Source organism: Takifugu flavidus, unplaced genomic scaffold (genome assembly GCF_003711565.1).
Source record: "Takifugu flavidus isolate HTHZ2018 unplaced genomic scaffold, ASM371156v2 ctg378, whole genome shotgun sequence".
NCBI classification, from domain to species: domain Eukaryota; kingdom Metazoa; phylum Chordata; class Actinopteri; order Tetraodontiformes; family Tetraodontidae; genus Takifugu; species Takifugu flavidus.
In genome coordinates, this window is record NW_026621999.1 from 1 (window position 1) to 17,337 (window position 17,337).

At 44.1% G+C, this 17,337-nt stretch overlaps 1 pseudogene; it reads left to right on the forward strand.

The window, feature by feature from the left end:
* The first annotated feature begins 5,610 nt into the window (after window positions 1–5,610).
* Window positions 5,611–15,589, forward strand: LOC130520423 (NACHT, LRR and PYD domains-containing protein 12-like; annotated as a pseudogene).
* The last annotated feature ends 1,748 nt before the right edge of the window (window positions 15,590–17,337 follow it).

Consider the following 17,337-nt stretch of genomic DNA (forward strand, 5'->3'; position numbering starts at 1 on the left):
GTTGGCAAATATTGAGACTTTTTAAATCCAACACCAGTCTAACAATTATAATTAATAATCAGTCTAACACCAGGTAGTCTTTTATTCACCAGATGAATAAAAATGCATCCATTCATCATTCCCAACAGGCGGTGTTTGATTAGAAACTCTTTCTGAACTCTGGTGCTCTGAAACATCTCCGCTTCCATTTTCAGCTGTTTTTATTCTCAATAACATCAAAATCCATCCATCCAAATCGTGGTCCTGTTGGACACCAAAGGACAAACACTTTCCATTTAGCACGGACAAAAAAAACCAAATCCTGTTTAGCAATGAAGCTGTGGGGAGAGTTTGAGGAGCGTTTCTGAGGAACACGCTGCCATATTGGGTCCAAGCTGCTGGGGTTGTTGTTGTTTCCAGGTGAATCGGTGGGCAGCGGCGTTACCGCCTGTCTCTGCCCCCCCCCCCCCCCCCCCCCCTCTCTCCCCGTGGTCGTGGTCACGCCGGGCATCTTTACTGGTCCCGTTTTAAACAGGTTCTGTGGGAACAGGTGTTCTCCAGAACTGTATTCCAGGCTGCTGTGCTGAAGGGCTGTTTTCAGTAGCAATAGAGCCAGAGTGTGCCTGCTCCATATGAACCCCCCCAGGCCGTGCTTTCCTCCTGGCTGAGCCATAATCAGCTCTGGATGGACTGGTTCACGCTTGGACTGAGTCAAGATTTGATAGCTTGACTGATTCTGACAGTTTTTGATCAAACCCCCATCTGCTGATTCCAGGAGATCTTTAAAGGATCTCAGAGCTTCAGATTTATGAAGCCTGCTCAGCCCCCGGCAGCGCTGATGAAACCATTTCATTCCTTCAAAAAACAGATCATGAAGCTCCAGAAAAGGTTTTTGGATCAAGTTTCCAACAGAACGAGGACAAGTGGGTAAAAGCGCCACTTTAAAGCCTCCAGGCCTCAGAAAACATCCACCTTTAGGATGCCTGACTTTAGAGGATCGTCGGTTCGCTCCGAGCACAAGAACAAACATGTTTAACCTCAGTCCAAGAACATCTGACCTGAAATGATCAAAAAGCTTCAGCGTAAAAAGATGGTGGAGAGAAAGCTGCTGGGAGGTTCTCAGAAGAGAAGTGGCATTAAAGCCAGCTGGAAGAGTCCAGCCTGCTTCCTGCTCCTCCAAACAGGCGTCTCCACACCAACACTGAGGAACACGGGCTTCTGTTCTTCCTTCTTCTCTTCTGACTATTGTGTGTTTGATGAATGCAGCATCCACTCACTGCCCCCCCCTCATTTACACTGCTCCTGGTTTCACAATGCTCCTCAGACAGATGCAACCAGAGACACTGATGCCGTCAGACAATAAACCTGAGTGTTGTTGTGTCCGGTTATTAACATGTTCCATGCTTTTCCTTCTGCAACAGTTCATCACACCTGCTCAGGGAAACCTCGGTGTAAAGGAGGTGAAGCCGTGCCTCAGTGACTCTACTTTGGTGTTTTAGAAACTAACAGTTATTAGATGAATATACAGTGTGCACGTACGCGCACACGTGTGTATAAACACTTAATACACGCGTGTGGTGGATGTAGACTTTTTAGTACTTTGGGTTCATAGACTTTTTAGTATTTTGCAGATACGTGTCTGTATATAAACCAGATCCTCCTGTAATAAAGAACTAAAGGCTGACTGTTGTCACGTGACCTGTCTCCGTCTGTGTCCGATGATGGAACCTGCCTGGAACATCTGGTGCACAGAAAAAGCAAAACAGCTCACAGAACTGGTCCAGTTTAGACCCAAAAATGACAATAAATAATGAAAATGTGTGACACAATAGAAAAATGGACGAACTTTCTATTGGCCATTGACAGTTTCAGCCATCAGAATTCATCAGAAATATTCAAACCAACAAACTACACACAGAACCGCAAAGTTTAGAGCTTAAAGGGAGCGACAGGTGACGATTTAAAGCTCAACGCAGCTGAAGTTCCAAAAAGGAGAAATCACGTGATGCTTTACCGCCACCCGGTGGACACGCGTGGAACTACAGACAATAGTTAAACGCGCTCCGACACATTCTGACCTCTGCTGCTCCTCCTGGACTCCAGGGCTGCAGAAATATGCTGCTTTTACAAGTCTTTCTAAATCTGTGAAGCATCATAAATCTTATTTATTTATTTAACTAAGTTAGTCAGTTTTCATTTAAATGCAAAAACATATTTAGGACATTAAAATAGAAAAACAACTTTTCATCTTGAACCCTCCCAGAATGCTTTTATAGTAGTGGAATATAAATCAACAGCCATAAAGTTGTTCATTAACAGAGGAAAAAGGAAAGGTCAAAGTTTTCCTTTCAGACTAAGCAGGAAGACTGAAGACCGACAAGGTGAGTGGAAACGAAGAGCATTATTGAAAAGAATTGACAGTTGTGTTTGGAGATAAAATCAAGATTTGAAAACATTTTTGTTACTATTGAAGAGCTGCATAGAGCTGAAGAATTCTTGGCTTAAGAAAATTCAACAAGACTTCATATTTAGTTTTAGCACAAAGCATCGTTATACATTATAAATGAAGAGGTCTTATTTAACTTTCTTATAGTCTGGCTTTAGTTATAGTTGAATAGTCTTCCTAAGTGAAGTTTAGTTTATTTTTCTGCTCTTTGCTACTGATCCTAAAAGAACTTTAAACCCTCCCAGAATGCTTTAATGGTAGTAATATATACGCCATAAAGCTGTTGATTAGGTTTTAAAAGTGAAAGTATTCTGTTCAGACGAAGCAGGAAGAGCGACATTTTTGTGACAGGTGAAAAGCTCTTAGAGTTATTAGAGTTGTTCAACAGTCCAGGTTACAGCTGGATATTTTGGTATTACCTGTCAAACAACATCTAATCGTGTGCAAGTTAGCATCTCTCAGCCGGACCAATTTAAGACAATAAACTAAATAACTAAATCCACACAGGATCACAGGACACCAACAGGATTTTGGGTTCATGTTGCACGTTTTCTCACAGTGGTTTATTGTTCTATGTTGTGGAACCACTGTGAAAGAAATGCAGGAGTGGGTGTCATTTCTTTCATCTATTTTAAATAGAGCAGTGATCTTTGAGGACTTGGATCATAGAAATAATTGAAGAGGGGAACAAAGGAGGGAAGTTAAAAAGTCCTGACTAGTATGTTTATGTAGCACCAGATAATTTAGTGGCTGAGCTGAAGACAGTCCTTTCACCATGTTGGCCTGTGGAAAACCAGTGTTGTGGGCCCGATGGACCAGCGTCCCCGTCGTTGCCGGACCACCGTTGGCCACCAGTTGGGTTTTGGGATCAAAGTGGGGGCGTTTCCTGTATCCGGTTCTCCTCACGGATCCATGACTACAACATGTTGCTGCAGTGCAGAGACGTTTGCTCTGGAAAGAACTTTAGAGCACATTCAGTGCTGCAGGATGAGGGGCTGGAAAAGGTGCCAGTTCTTTTCTCACTGCAGGGAACAGTTAAAAAAAGCAGCTTAAACTCTGAAAACATGAAAATGATACAGAGACATCACTGATTTATTGATTCAGTTGTTATCCAGAATGGATTAGAAATGTTCCTGTTTGATAAAAAGGCAGTGAATTGGGATTATTTAACTACAACCTCTACAGATTATTTACCTTCATCACAGTCTCATCACTATTTCTGATGTTTCCTCAGGATGGACGAGGACAGAGCAGAGTCACAGTGCCAAGTGGGGTGTGTCCCTGAAAGTTGACAGTCAGAAAAAATAATAAACTAAAGGGTGATGATGTGTTTGTGTGGCAGCTGTTAGTCACATTAACAGCAGCAGGTTGTGAGTTTATTATTGGAGATGTTTAACACTTAAACCTCAGACAGTCATATAGTTACAGACTTAATGTGAATATTGTTGATTAGAAACAAGAATCAGGTTTAAACTGAAAGATGAATTCAGACATAAATGCTGGAACAATATTGAGTCTTGATCAGGTTCTTTCATCCTATAAATCAAAGGACTAATAGAGATGTGTTTCATAGTGAGAGGGGGGAGCACATCCTATCAAACTGGGACCAGGCAGCTCCACCAGGAGAGTCCTCTTGTTCACAATCTGGAAGCAGATCTGGAGATGCTGAAATGAAGCCCAAACAAAGTAAAACTGTTCAATATGAGATTAATTTGTGATGTCATGAATTTGGAGTTGTGTTGATGATTTATTATAGATGGAAATCATTGGTTTACTTATTTTCAGGAGGTGATCTGCAGGAGGTGATAGAAGGTCATAAGATGAGTCTGAAGAGAAGATGTGAACATGTGACTGAAGGAACTCATGAAGCAGGAAGTGGAACCCTGCTGAACAAGATCTACACTGAGCTCTACATCACTGAGGGACAAAGTGAGGGGGTGGACACACAACATGAGGTGAGACAGCTTGAGAGAACCTCCAAGAAGAACATCCAGGACACTCCAATCAAGTGCCAGGACATCTTCAAAGTCTTATCTGAGCAACAGAGACACATCAGAGTGGTTCTGACCAACGGTGTCGCCGGCATTGGAAAAACCTTCTCAGTGCAGGTTACAGCTGGATATTTTGGTATTACCTGTCAAACAACATCTAATCGTGTGCAAGTTAGCATCTCTCAGCCGGACCAATTTAAGACAATAAACTAATAACTAAATCCACACAGGATCACAGGACACCAACAGGATTTTGGGTTCATGTTGCACGTTTTCTCACAGTGGTTTATTGTTCTATGTTGTGGAACCACTGTGAAAGAAATGCAGGAGTGGGTGTCATTTCTTTCATCTATTTTAAATAGAGCAGTGATCTTTGAGGACTTGGATCATAGAAATAATTGAAGAGGGGAACAAAGGAGGGAAGTTAAAAAGTCCTGACTAGTATGTTTATGTAGCACCAGATAATTTAGTGGCTGAGCTGAAGACAGTCCTTTCACCATGTTGGCCTGTGGAAAACCAGTGTTGTGGGCCCGATGGACCAGCGTCCCCGTCGTTGCCGGACCACCGTTGGCCACCAGTTGGGTTTTGGGATCAAAGTGGGGGGTTTCCTGTATCCGGTTTTCTCCTCACGGATCCTGACTACAACATGTTGCTGCAAGTGCAGAGACGTTTGCTCTGGAAAGAACTTTAGAGCACATTCAGTGCTGCAGGATGAGGGGCTGGAAAAGGTGCCAGTTCTTTTCTCACTGCAGGGAACAGTTAAAAAAAGCAGCTTAAACTCTGAAAACATGAAAATGATACAGAGACATCACTGATTTATTGATTCAGTTGTTATCCAGAATGGATTAGAAATGTTCCTGTTTGATAAAAAGGCAGTGAATTGGGATTATTTAACTACAACCTCTACAGATTATTTACCTTCATCACAGTCTCATCACTATTTCTGATGTTTCCTCAGGATGGACGAGGACAGAGCAGAGTCCACAGTGCCCAGCTGGGTGTCCCTGAAGAGTGACCCGTCAGAAAAAAATAAAACTAAAGGGTGATGATGTGTTTGTGTGGCAGCTGTTAGTCACATTAACAGCAGCAGGTTGTGAGTTTATTATTGGAGATGTTTAACACTTAAACCTCAGACAGTCATATAGTTACAGACTTAATGTGAATATTGTTGATTAGAAACAAGAATCAGGTTTAAACTGAAAGATGAATTCAGACATAAATGCTGGAACAATATTGAGTCTTGATCAGGTTCTTTCATCCTATAAATCAAAGGACTAATAGAGATGTGTTTCATAGTGAGAGGGGGGAGCACATCCTATCAAACTGGGACCAGGCAGCTCCACCAGGAGAGTCCTCTTGTTCACAATCTGGAAGCAGATCTGGAGATGCTGAAATGAAGCCCAAACAAAGTAAAACTGTTCAATATGAGATTTAATTTGTGATGTCATGAATTTGGAGTTGTGTTGATGATTTATTATAGATGGAAATCATTGGTTTACTTATGTTCAGGAGGTGATCTGCAGGAGGTGATAGAAGGTCATAAGATGAGTCTGAAGAGAAGATGTGAACATGTGACTGAAGGAACTCATGAAGCAGGAAGTGGAACCCTGCTGAACAAGATCTACACTGAGCTCTACATCACTGAGGGACAAAGTGAGGGGGTGGACACACAACATGAGGTGAGACAGCTTGAGAGAACCTCCAAGAAGAACATCCAGGACACTCCAATCAAGTGCCAGGACATCTTCAAAGTCTTATCTGAGCAACAGAGACACATCAGAGTGGTTCTGACCAACGGTGTCGCCGGCATTGGAAAAACCTTCTCAGTGCAGAAGTTCAGTCTGGACTGGGCAGAAGGTTTGGAGAACCAAGACATCAGTCTGGTGCTTCCGCTCTCATGGAGGGAGCTGAACTTGATCAGAGATGAGCAGCACAGTCTTCTCTCACTGCTTCATGTTTTCCATCCAACATTACAGAAGATCAGAGCAGAAGATCTGACTGTCTGGAAACTTCTGTTCATCTTTGATGGCCTGGATGAAAGCAGGTTTTCACTGGGTTTCAACAAGCATCAGCTCATCTCTGATGTCACACAAATATCGTCCGTTGAGGTGCTCCTGGTGAACCTCATCCAGGGGAACCTGCTTCCCTCAGCTCTCATCTGGATCACCTCCAGACCTGCAGCAGCCCATCAGATTCCTCCCTCGTGTGTTGACAGGATCACAGAAGTACGAGGCTTCACTGACTCCCAGAAGGAGGAGTACTTCAGGAGGAGGTTCAGTGATGAAGATCTGTCCAAGAGAATCATCTCACACATCAAGGCCTCCAGGAGCCTCCACATCATGTGTCTGATCCCAGTTTTCTGCTGGATCACTGCTATAGTTCTGGAGGACATGATGGCCACAGACCAGAGAGGAGAGCTGCCCAAAACCTGACTGACCTCTACTCACACTTCCTGAGGGTTCAGATAAAGAGGAAGAAGCAGAAGTATGGAGGAAAGCAGAGACCAGGGAAACTGACTGAGGCTGATAAAAAACTCCTTCTGAAGTTGGGTCGGCTGGCGTTTGAACATCTGGAGAAAGGAAACATCATGTTCTACTCAGAAGACCTGGAGCGATGTGGACTGGACGTCTCCGAGGTGTCGGTGTACTCAGGAGTTTGTACAGAGATCTTCAAGAGAGAGAGTGTGATCTTCCAGAAATCAGTCTACTGCTTTGTTCATCTGAGCATTCAGGAGTTTCTGGCTGCCGTCTACATGTTCCACCGTTACACCAGGAAAGACACAGCGGTTATAAGACAGTTCCTAAAATATTCTGAACCAATCCGCTTTTCCGGGTTTGCTGGGTTGTACACAAATAACGATCCAGTCACATCTCTTGATGGCTTCCTCAGGAGAGCACTCATGAAATCTCTCAAAAGTGAAAATGGCCACCTGGACTTGTTTGTTCGCTTCCTTCATGGTCTCTCTCTGGAGTCCAATCAGAGGATCTTGGGTGGACTGTTGGATCAGAGGAACAGCCACCCAGGAACCATCCAGAAGGTCCTCGACAACCTGAAGGAGGAGAACAGTTATGGAATCTCCCCAGACAGAAGCATCAACATCTTCCACTGTCTGATGGAGATGAAGGATCAGTCAGTCCATCAGGAGATCCAAGAGTTCCTGAAGTCAGGGGAGATATCAGAGAGGAGACTGTCAGAGATCCACTGTTCAGCTCTGGCCTACCTGCTGCAGATGTCAGAGGAGGTTCTGGATGAGCTGGACCTGCGGCAGTACAACACCTCAGAGGAGGGACGACGTCGCCTGATTCCAGCTGTGAGGAACTGCAGGAAGGCCGTGTAAGTAAAGATTTTTAGGGCCGGACATCGGCGTTTAAATCAACCGAGACGATCATGTCAGGTAGCAATACCCCCTCCAGTGGTCATTCCTTCAATTCTTTATCTCCATTGCAGCGTCCATAAATTAAAAACAACAACAATTCATCCAGAAATGTTCAACACTGGCTGGATATAAGTTCAAAGGTCAATCCAGACAAACCAACATAAGGCAGGAATAATAGGAGCCACAAGTTAACTGACTATCATGAAATTACTGTCATGTCATTAAATCACTTTTGTTTGTTTGTATACATCGTATTCTAACGACAGAAAAACACATTTTAACTAATGACTCGTGACTATTTTGCTTCATTAGTTCAACGTAAAAACAGCCGGCCTCGTTGGTTTAAATGGGTGTTTTAGGTCTTTGTGGCGGTTCCGTTTGGAGCCTTTATGTGACCTACAAAGTTGTTTGAGCCTTTCCACACCCGTTAGGTGGCAACTTCATCACTAGCAACAAAAGGTGCAGTGAAAATGATTTGAAGGGAAACAGGCAGATAGAACAGAAGCTGAGGGCAATCGATGCAACCAGAGACTCTGATGTCATCGATAGGATCGCTGAATTAAGACTTGACGCACGATCCTACAAATTGGATGAAATGACAGGTCGGCCACAGTTTGTGAGACTGCGGAGCTGTGTGTCCGACCCCCTGATGAGCAACACAGGAGCTCCTCAAGGAACTGTGCTCTCCCCCTTTCTGTTCACCACCTACACAGCCGACTTCCAGTACCACTCTGAGACATGTCATCTCCAGAAGTACTCGGATGACACAGTCATAGTCGGGGGTGTGGAGAATGGACAGGAGGACGAATACAGGGACCCTGTGGAGAGTTTTGTCAGGTGGAGCAGGGAGAACCTTCTGCAGCGCAACGTGACCAAGACGAAGGAGATGGTGGTGGACTTCAGAAAAAGCAAGTCCCCCTCCCTCCCCAGTCTGCATCAGTGGGAAAGAAGTGGAACTAGTCCCATCTTACAGGTTCCTGGGTGTCCAGCTGGACAATAAACTGGAGTGGTCCACAAACACCGATGCTGTCTACAAGAAGGCCATGAGCAGACTCTAGTTCCTCAGGAGACTCAGGTCCTTCAGTGTTTGCAGCAGGATGCTCCACATGTTCTACCAGTCTGTCATGGCTAGCACCATCTTCTTTGCTGCAGTGTGCTGGGGTGCAGGCATTAAAGCAAAGGATGCCAACAGACTCAACAAACTCATCAAAAAGGCAGGGTCTGTTGTTGGCTGTAGACTTGATAACTTGGACGAGGTGGTGAGGGACAGGATGGTGTTGAAACTGCGGACAATCATGGACAGTCCCTCCCACCCCCTCCATAACACAGTGGACAAACTGAGGAGCAGCTTCAGCAGCAGACTCCTGCAGCCTCGCTGCTCTAAGGAACAGTACAGGAAGTCATTCCTGCCGTCTGCCATCAGACTGTATAACTCATCCAAACCCAGCCAATAACAATAACTGTGCAATGTTCATGTTGTAATTTTATTTCTAATTTATTCTATATTTATGTATATATGCTTATAATGCTTATAATATCTATATATTATATTATGTATATATCATATATATGCTTATAATATATGCTGTATATATGCTTATAACATTCTAATCTTATCTGTATTTATTTTTTCTGTCTCTTTACTCTGCATACGCTGCTACTATAATTCATTTCCCCACGGGGATGAATAAAGTTCATCTTAATCTTAATCTTAATCTTAAATGCAAAATATCCAAAGAGCCGATAGACAGATAAAAAGATGCACGTTTCTTTAATCCATTTGCTCTAATCATTTTAAATATTGAGTAATTATGAGCTGTTCTAAAATAAGACAAATGTTGAGAATAATTCAGTTGCATTTCAGATCTGATGGTCGTTCAAACTGTTGCTCTACGGTGTTGAATTTAGCTTTTCCAGGAAATGAGCTACATTTGTGTTTAGGTAGATTCTCAGATAAGCTGATTAGAAATCCCAAAGTTTGACTCACTATTTTTGTTTCATACACAACAGACTGCCTGGTAGTTTTCTTTCAACGAGTCATTGGAAGTTGTGGCCTCAGCAATGACGTCAAACCCTTCTCATCTACGGGAGCTGAGCTTAAGCTGGAACAAAATCCTGACAGATGCCGGAGTAAAGTTACTGTCTTCTGCAATGATGCATCCAAACTGCAGACTGGAGACGCTCAGGTCAGGAGGCCTCTGTTGGTCTTTTTTAAATTTCTTTACATTTTCTGCTTTTCTCTTCATTTTCAGATTTAGAAATGTGTTTTTATTTGCCCCATTTATTCCTTTTCCAGGCTGTCTTACTGCAGTTTATCAGAGACCAGCTGTGACTCTCTGGCCTCGGCGCTGAGGTCCAATCCCTCCCATCTGAGGGTTCTGGACCTGGGTGGGAACCAGCTGCAGGGTCCAGCAGTGAAGCTGCTCTGTGGTTTTCTCCAGGATCCTCTCTGTAAGCTGGAGACTCTCAGGTCAGGTTTCTTTTATCTTCGACATAACAACTAAACAATGAAAGGCTTCAAAATAAACTCCATTGACTTTTGGAGAAGAGAAGTTTAGTATGAATTGAAATGAGCTATTGAAAGTCAATTTTATAGATACTTTTAACTATGTTGTTGCTGTAATATCCCAGTTTATCAGTGGGGGGCCAGAGCTCTCCTGACTCCAAGGGCCCTGATTAAATAATGAAATAAAATGAAATAATGATTTTGAGCAAGTGTAACATGACTTTTCCTCCAATAAGAGATCATTTCTTGCCATGATTCCTTTTCCAGACTGAGTGGCTGCAGGTTATCAGAGATCAGCTGTGACTCTCTGGCCTCGGCGCTGAGGTCCAATCCCTCCCATCTGAGGGTTCTGGACCTGAGACAGAACCAGCTGAAGGATCCAGCAGTGGAGCTGCTCTGTGGTACTCTCCAGGATCCTCTCTGTGAGCTGGAGACTCTCAGGTCAGTCAGAGATGATCCAGTACTTTCCCAGGTGTAACTAGTTAGACAATAAATGTTTCCATGTTTGATCTTTGTTATAAACGTAGTGTTACAGTTCTCAGAAAAAAGACCACACAGGACAGATTTGCAGTATTAAATTGGTTGTGGAAATCTGTCCCATGTGAGGATGGTCATCAGTGACTAGAAAGGAAGTATCAGTTGTAGATTTGTCTTGTTTTATTTTAGGCTGGCCACAAAACCGCCCAAACATTCAGACCAATCAAAAATGGTTCTTCCTGTCTTTTAAAGATCAGAAGGAAAACTAGAAAACCCAAAAAGAAAGCTGCTGCAGTGTGCCATGCCCCTTCTCTCCTGAGAAAAGCCATCCCAAAAAAGAGAAAAGCCCAAGTGTGAAGTGAGCCCCCTGTTAAACCTTGGTACCGAAAGCCTGCAGTCATTCTCATCGTAGGTGGCTTCATTCCAGCCAGAAGCCCAAACCTGCCTCCCTCTTAAAGGGGCAGCAGGTCAGTCCAACCACAGAAACCTTCATGAAGATCTGAAGCTTTCAGCATCCACAATTGTTGCACCTCACTTCCATTGGAGTCCAATCAGAAGTCAACAAGTTGATTCTACACCGATTCTACACAATGCAACCATTTTAAAAAGGTTTCCATCCATAAGTTTTCACACATTTTTAGATAAATCTGTTTGTTCATCGCCTCCTTCTGTTGTAATGGTCATTAAAGAAAATGACCTTATTGGAGTTTTTCTCCTCACAAATATGACTTTCTATGAACCATGCAATAAATGCAGCTTGCAATCTAAGACAATATGGAAGTATGTGTATATAATAGTAGTGGAAGTAGCTCATAAAATAATACATTTGCTCTTCTCATCGAATCTTTCTATGTTATTAAAGAAAAACCTGCTCTTAGTCAACAACATCTAAGACATCAACCAAAAATCCTAATTTTATACAATATAGTATAAAACAGTAGAGAAGACTCTTTCTGCAGAGACACTGGTGGCAGGAATGCAGAAGTATCACCTGCTCAACTTGGAAGGTGGAGCAGAAACCACCAGCTGAGAAGGTCCACAGCGAGAGGAAGTGGTGGAGAACCATGAAACTTGCTAAGCTCCACCTCAGCTCCAGAGACGGGCTGAGCTGGAGCTGTGGCACCAGGTATCGCCCAGAAGAGCCTCCAACAAACAAGCTCTTCTCTTGGGAGGAGAGGGCTTTGAATCTCAGCTCAGTGTGCTTGTCTCTAGTAGGTGGCAGCTGCACCTTTTCCTGAGCTCCTTGTTGATGCCCTGAGGGGAATTGATGCTCCTGCAATGTTTTCTGGCAGCACTGAGCTTGCAGTGGGGCAATCAAACACACTGTGGGGGGGCTCTCTTTCCTTCTCTCATCAGGAGAACAAGTGACACCAGCTGCCAATCATTGTTGGAGAAATGTGCAGTCAGGGGAACGATGCGTCCAGACTATAGCCACCCTTCCAGCATCCAGCAGTGTCTAAAACCTTTGATTTGGTTTCACCAGAGAGTGTAGGGATTGCAGGGTCGCTGCAGCATCGCCCACAAGCTATCAGGAGTGGGTCGCTTTGTCCCAACTCCTGACAAGAGTTGAGTGCTACTGAGAAATGTGGTCTCACAAACTTGGAAGGTATTTTGACCTACACACACTTTACATACGCTGTAGATCTTGTCCAACCGCCCTGAAAGAACCCAAAATAGGAACATACGGCAGATAAGCCGGTGCAGGACCAGAGGTTTGTTGCTTGTAAGCTGTGTTTTGCTCTGGTACATGTTGATTTTTATTTGTCGTCTCTCAAAATAATTGTTATTTTAGACTAAGAGGCTGCAGGTTATCAGAGACCAGCTGTGATTCTGTGGCCTCAGCTCTGAAGTCCAACCTCTCCCATCTGAGGGTTCTGGACCTGAGCGACAACACGTTGCAGGATTCAGGAGTGAAGCGGCTCTGTTCTGGACTGGAGAGTCCAAACTGTAAACTGGAGAGGCTCAGGTCAGTCTTCATTTTTCTACCTATATACCAGCTGCTAAGATGGTGAAGTGAGGCTGTTCTCAACACTGCTGTGATGCACCACATTAAAAAAATTCCTTGGAATATCGTGAATTCAGGTCTGACCCAACTAAGAACTAACGTAGGTTTAGTACTGACGCAGATAACATGCAGACCTGCTCCGTATAACCTCATCCTGCATTTTTCAGATTGATTAGCTGCAGCTTATCAGAGATCAGCTGTGGCTCTCTGGCCTCGGCGCTGAGGTCCAATCCCTCCCATCTCAGAGAACTGGACCTGAGTTGGAACCAGCTGCAGGATCCAGGAGTGAAGCTGCTCTGTGGTTTTCTCCACTTTCCAAACTGCCGACTGGAAACTCTGAGGTAAACACCATTCTCAAAAATGTCCATTATTCCATCCGAGGGTCCTCACACTTTCTGAGTGTGTGTGTTGTGCCCAGTTCCTTCAGGAGGGAGGGCCACACGGGGACCACTTATTCATGATAAATTGATTTAAGGACAATGAAAAAGCCCACAGATGGTAACCAAAATTAGACAAAACTAGGTGAGGGTGCCTGGTAGACACCAGCCAACGAGGAGGGAGATGGTGAGGGAGACAGGAAGTCATCTCAGACAGGTTGTGCCTTTAAAGATGAGCCACAGGTGAGATGGATCTCCATGATGAGATGGGAGGGAAAGAGGTGGGAGAACCTGGGAAGAGTGAGGGCCAGAACAATATATATTCTCCTCTGGAACAGTGCAAACCTGAGAGGTTGGAATTGTGGTCATTACATATTACTATCATTTTTTAACCTGTAACTAAATTAAATATTTACAGATCATGCCTTTGATTAACCTTTCAGATGAATACTGGTTTCACTTATAACCTTATAAAAGTTTCCCTTCTGTATTTAGATTAAGGGAATGCAGTTTATCAGAGATCAGCTGTGGCTCTCTGGCCTCGGCGCTGAGGTCCAATCCCTCCCATCTCAGAGAACTGGACCTGAGTTGGAACCAGCTGCAGGATTCAGGAGTGAAGCGGCTCTGTTCTGGACTGGAGAGTCCAAACTGTAAACTGGAGAGGCTCAGGTCAGTCTTCATTTTTCTACCTAATACCAGCTGCTAAGATGGTGAAGTGAGGCTGTTCTCAACACTGCTGTGATGCACCACATTAAAAAAATTCCTTGGAATATCGTGAATTCAGGTCTGACCCAACTAAGAACTAACGTAGGTTTAGTACTGACGCAGATAACATGCAGACCTGCTCCGTATAACCTCATCCTGCATTTTTCAGATTGATTAGCTGCAGCTTATCAGAGATCAGCTGTGGCTCTCTGGCCTCGGCGCTGAGGTCCAATCCCTCCCATCTCAGAGAACTGGACCTGAGTTGGAACCAGCTGCAGGATCCAGGAGTGAAGCTGCTCTGTGGTTTTCTCCACTTTCCAAACTGCCGACTGGAAACTCTGAGGTAAACACCATTCTCAAAAATGTCCATTATTCCATCCGAGGGTCCTCACACTTTCTGAGTGTGTGTGTTGTGCCCAGTTCCTTCAGGAGGGAGGGCCACACGGGGACCACTTATTCATGATAAATTGATTTAAGGACAATGAAAAAGCCCACAGATGGTAACCAAAATTAGACAAAACTAGGTGAGGGTGCCTGGTAGACACCAGCCAACGAGGAGGGAGATGGTGAGGGAGACAGGAAGTCATCTCAGACAGGTTGTGCCTTTAAAGATGAGCCACAGGTGAGATGGATCTCCATGATGAGATGGGAGGGAAAGAGGTGGGAGAACCTGGGAAGAGTGAGGGCCAGAACAATATATATTCTCCTCTGGAACAGTGCAAACCTGAGAGGTTGGAATTGTGGTCATTACATATTACTATCATTTTTTAACCTGTAACTAAATTAAATATTTACAGATCATGCCTTTGATTAACCTTTCAGATGAATACTGGTTTCACTTATAACCTTATAAAAGTTTCCCTTCTGTATTTAGATTAAGGGAATGCAGTTTATCAGAGATCAGCTGTGGCTCTCTGGCCTCGGCGCTGAGGTCCAATCCCTCCCATCTCAGAGAACTGGACCTGAGTTGGAACCAGCTGCAGGATTCAGGAGTGAAGCTGCTGTCTGCTCTCGTAGAGAATCCAGACTATGGGCTGGAGACATTGAGTCAGTAGCTGGTTGAAGCCAGTCAACTCCCGCTCATCTGCTGCATCACTCACTGACCACTGGTGAAGAGCATCTGTGGAAACATCTGCCGTTTACTCCCTCCATAGATGAAAAATTCCGTTTTTAAAAAGCGCTGGTGGACTTTCAGGAGATCAGTCGATGGTCGACAAAGCAGAAGCAGCTTTGCCTTGAAGTTAAATTAGTTCCTGGTATCACACAATGCATCTTTATAAAGTTCTAAATGGCTCCTCGGCCACTCTTAGAAGCATGGAAACATTCTCTTAATTGTCTCTTCAAATGTCTGTATTATACGTTACTATTTTACATCATGCCTTCAGAATCTTTAGGGTTTAGTATTTACTGTCTCTGTGACATGGAGCATTGGAATATTTCAGCTGCAGCCAGCAAAAACCCATCAGAATGACGGCTATCGGTGGGAACCACAGGTCATTTGACTTTAGTCAGTCTGTTCAATGTTATAGGATTTATTGCAATCTAATAAAAACTATGAATAAATGTGGAAATAGGAAATAAAAAGAAGCAAAATGACCAAATAAATCTCCCATGAATACTGTAAATTTAAAGATGTCAAGAATGGAATATCAGCTTAAATTTAATCAAACATAAAGTGAAAAGACCTCCTTTAAGTTTACTGCAAAAATAAACACTAAATCAAGAGCAACACGCGCCAAAAACGTCTCATTCTCTCTTCTGTCTCCACTCATTCTCTTATATTCTCTTAAGATAATGGGGACGGGGTCGTGTGATAACAAAACAACCTAATTGGGGACTATATTTTTGTTGCAAGAACTTTGGCTCTTCAGAAGTTTCTATGTTGGCTTCCACAGATTGTGCATCCACTAGAAACTCAGTGTTTTTGAGGAACTACCAGGAGTGGCTGGAGTGGAGCCAATGACGCTATAGCTACATATAGGTACATATAGATCACCGTTATCCTCAACCCAAAAGACCACCAGTTGGCGCAGCAATACTAAAGATAGGAGGTTGTGGTGGTTGCGCAGACGCGGAGTGATATCACGCCGCTCATAGCAGCAGCCCCGTCTGTAGTGGGCCGCTCGCAGCGGGAGCCCCGTCTGTAGTGGGCCGCTCGCAGCGGGAGCCCCGTCTGTAGTGGGCCGCTCTCAGCGGGAGCCCCGTCTGTACTGGGCCGCTCGTAGCGGGAGCCCCGTCTGTAGTGGGCCGCTCACAGCGGGAGCCCCGTCTGTAGTGGGCCGCTCATAGCGGGAGCCCCGTCTGTAGTGGGCCGCTCCCCTCGTTATATGTGTCAACTCCCCTCTTTATACGTGTCAACTCCCCTCGTTATATGTGTCAACTCCCCTGGTTATATGTGTCAACTCCCCCGTTATATGTGTCAACTCCCCTCGTTATATGTGTCTACTCCCCTCGTTATATATGTCAACTCCCCTCTTTATACGTGTCAACTCCCCTCGTTATATATGTGTCAACTCCCCTCGTTATATGTGTCAACTCCCCTGGTTATATGTGTCAACTCCCCCGTTATATGTGTCAACGCCCCTCGTTATATATGTGTCAACTCCCCTCGTATATGTGTCAACTCCCCTGGTTATATGTGTCAACTCCCCCGTTATATGTGTCTACTCCCCTCGTTATATATGTCAACTCCCCTCTTTATACGTGTCAACTCCCCTCGTTATATATGTGTCAACTCCCCTCGTTATATGTGTCAACTCCCCTGGTTATATGTGTCAACTCCCCCGTTATATGTGTCAACTCCCCTCGTTATATGTGTCTACTCCCCTCGTTATATATGTCAACTCCCCTCTTTATACTGTCAACTCCCCTCGTTATATATGTGTCAACTCCCCTCGTTATATGTGTCAACTCCCCTCGTTATATGTGTCTACTCCCCTCGTTATATATGTCAACTCCCCTCTTTATACGTGTCAACTCCCCTCGTTATATATGTGTCAACTCCCCTCGTTATATGTGTCAACTCCCCTCGTTATATATGTCAACTCCCCTCGTTATATGTGTCAACTCCCCTGGTTATATATGTCAACTCCCCTCTTTATATGTGTCAACTCCCCCGTTATATATGTCAACTCCCCTCTTTATATGTGTCAACTCCCCTCGTTATATATGTCAACTCCCCTCGTTATATATGTCAACTCCCCTCGTTATATGTGTCAACTCCCCTCGTAGTTGTCTTTAGGGGCAGTAGTGTGAGAAGTTCTTCTCTTGTGGAGAAAGAAACTCTCGTGGTGAAAATGATCCGTCTTCTTTCTTTTTTCTGCCATCTTTTTATGGGTCAGTCATCTCGTTTTGGCTGCGCCCGCTAGGCTGTTTGATCGTAGCGATCTGCGTAGACGCTACGTTTTGGTCATGCGCATCATACTGACCTTTGAACTATACTAGGTCATAGTTCATTTATATTAAACATTTTTTA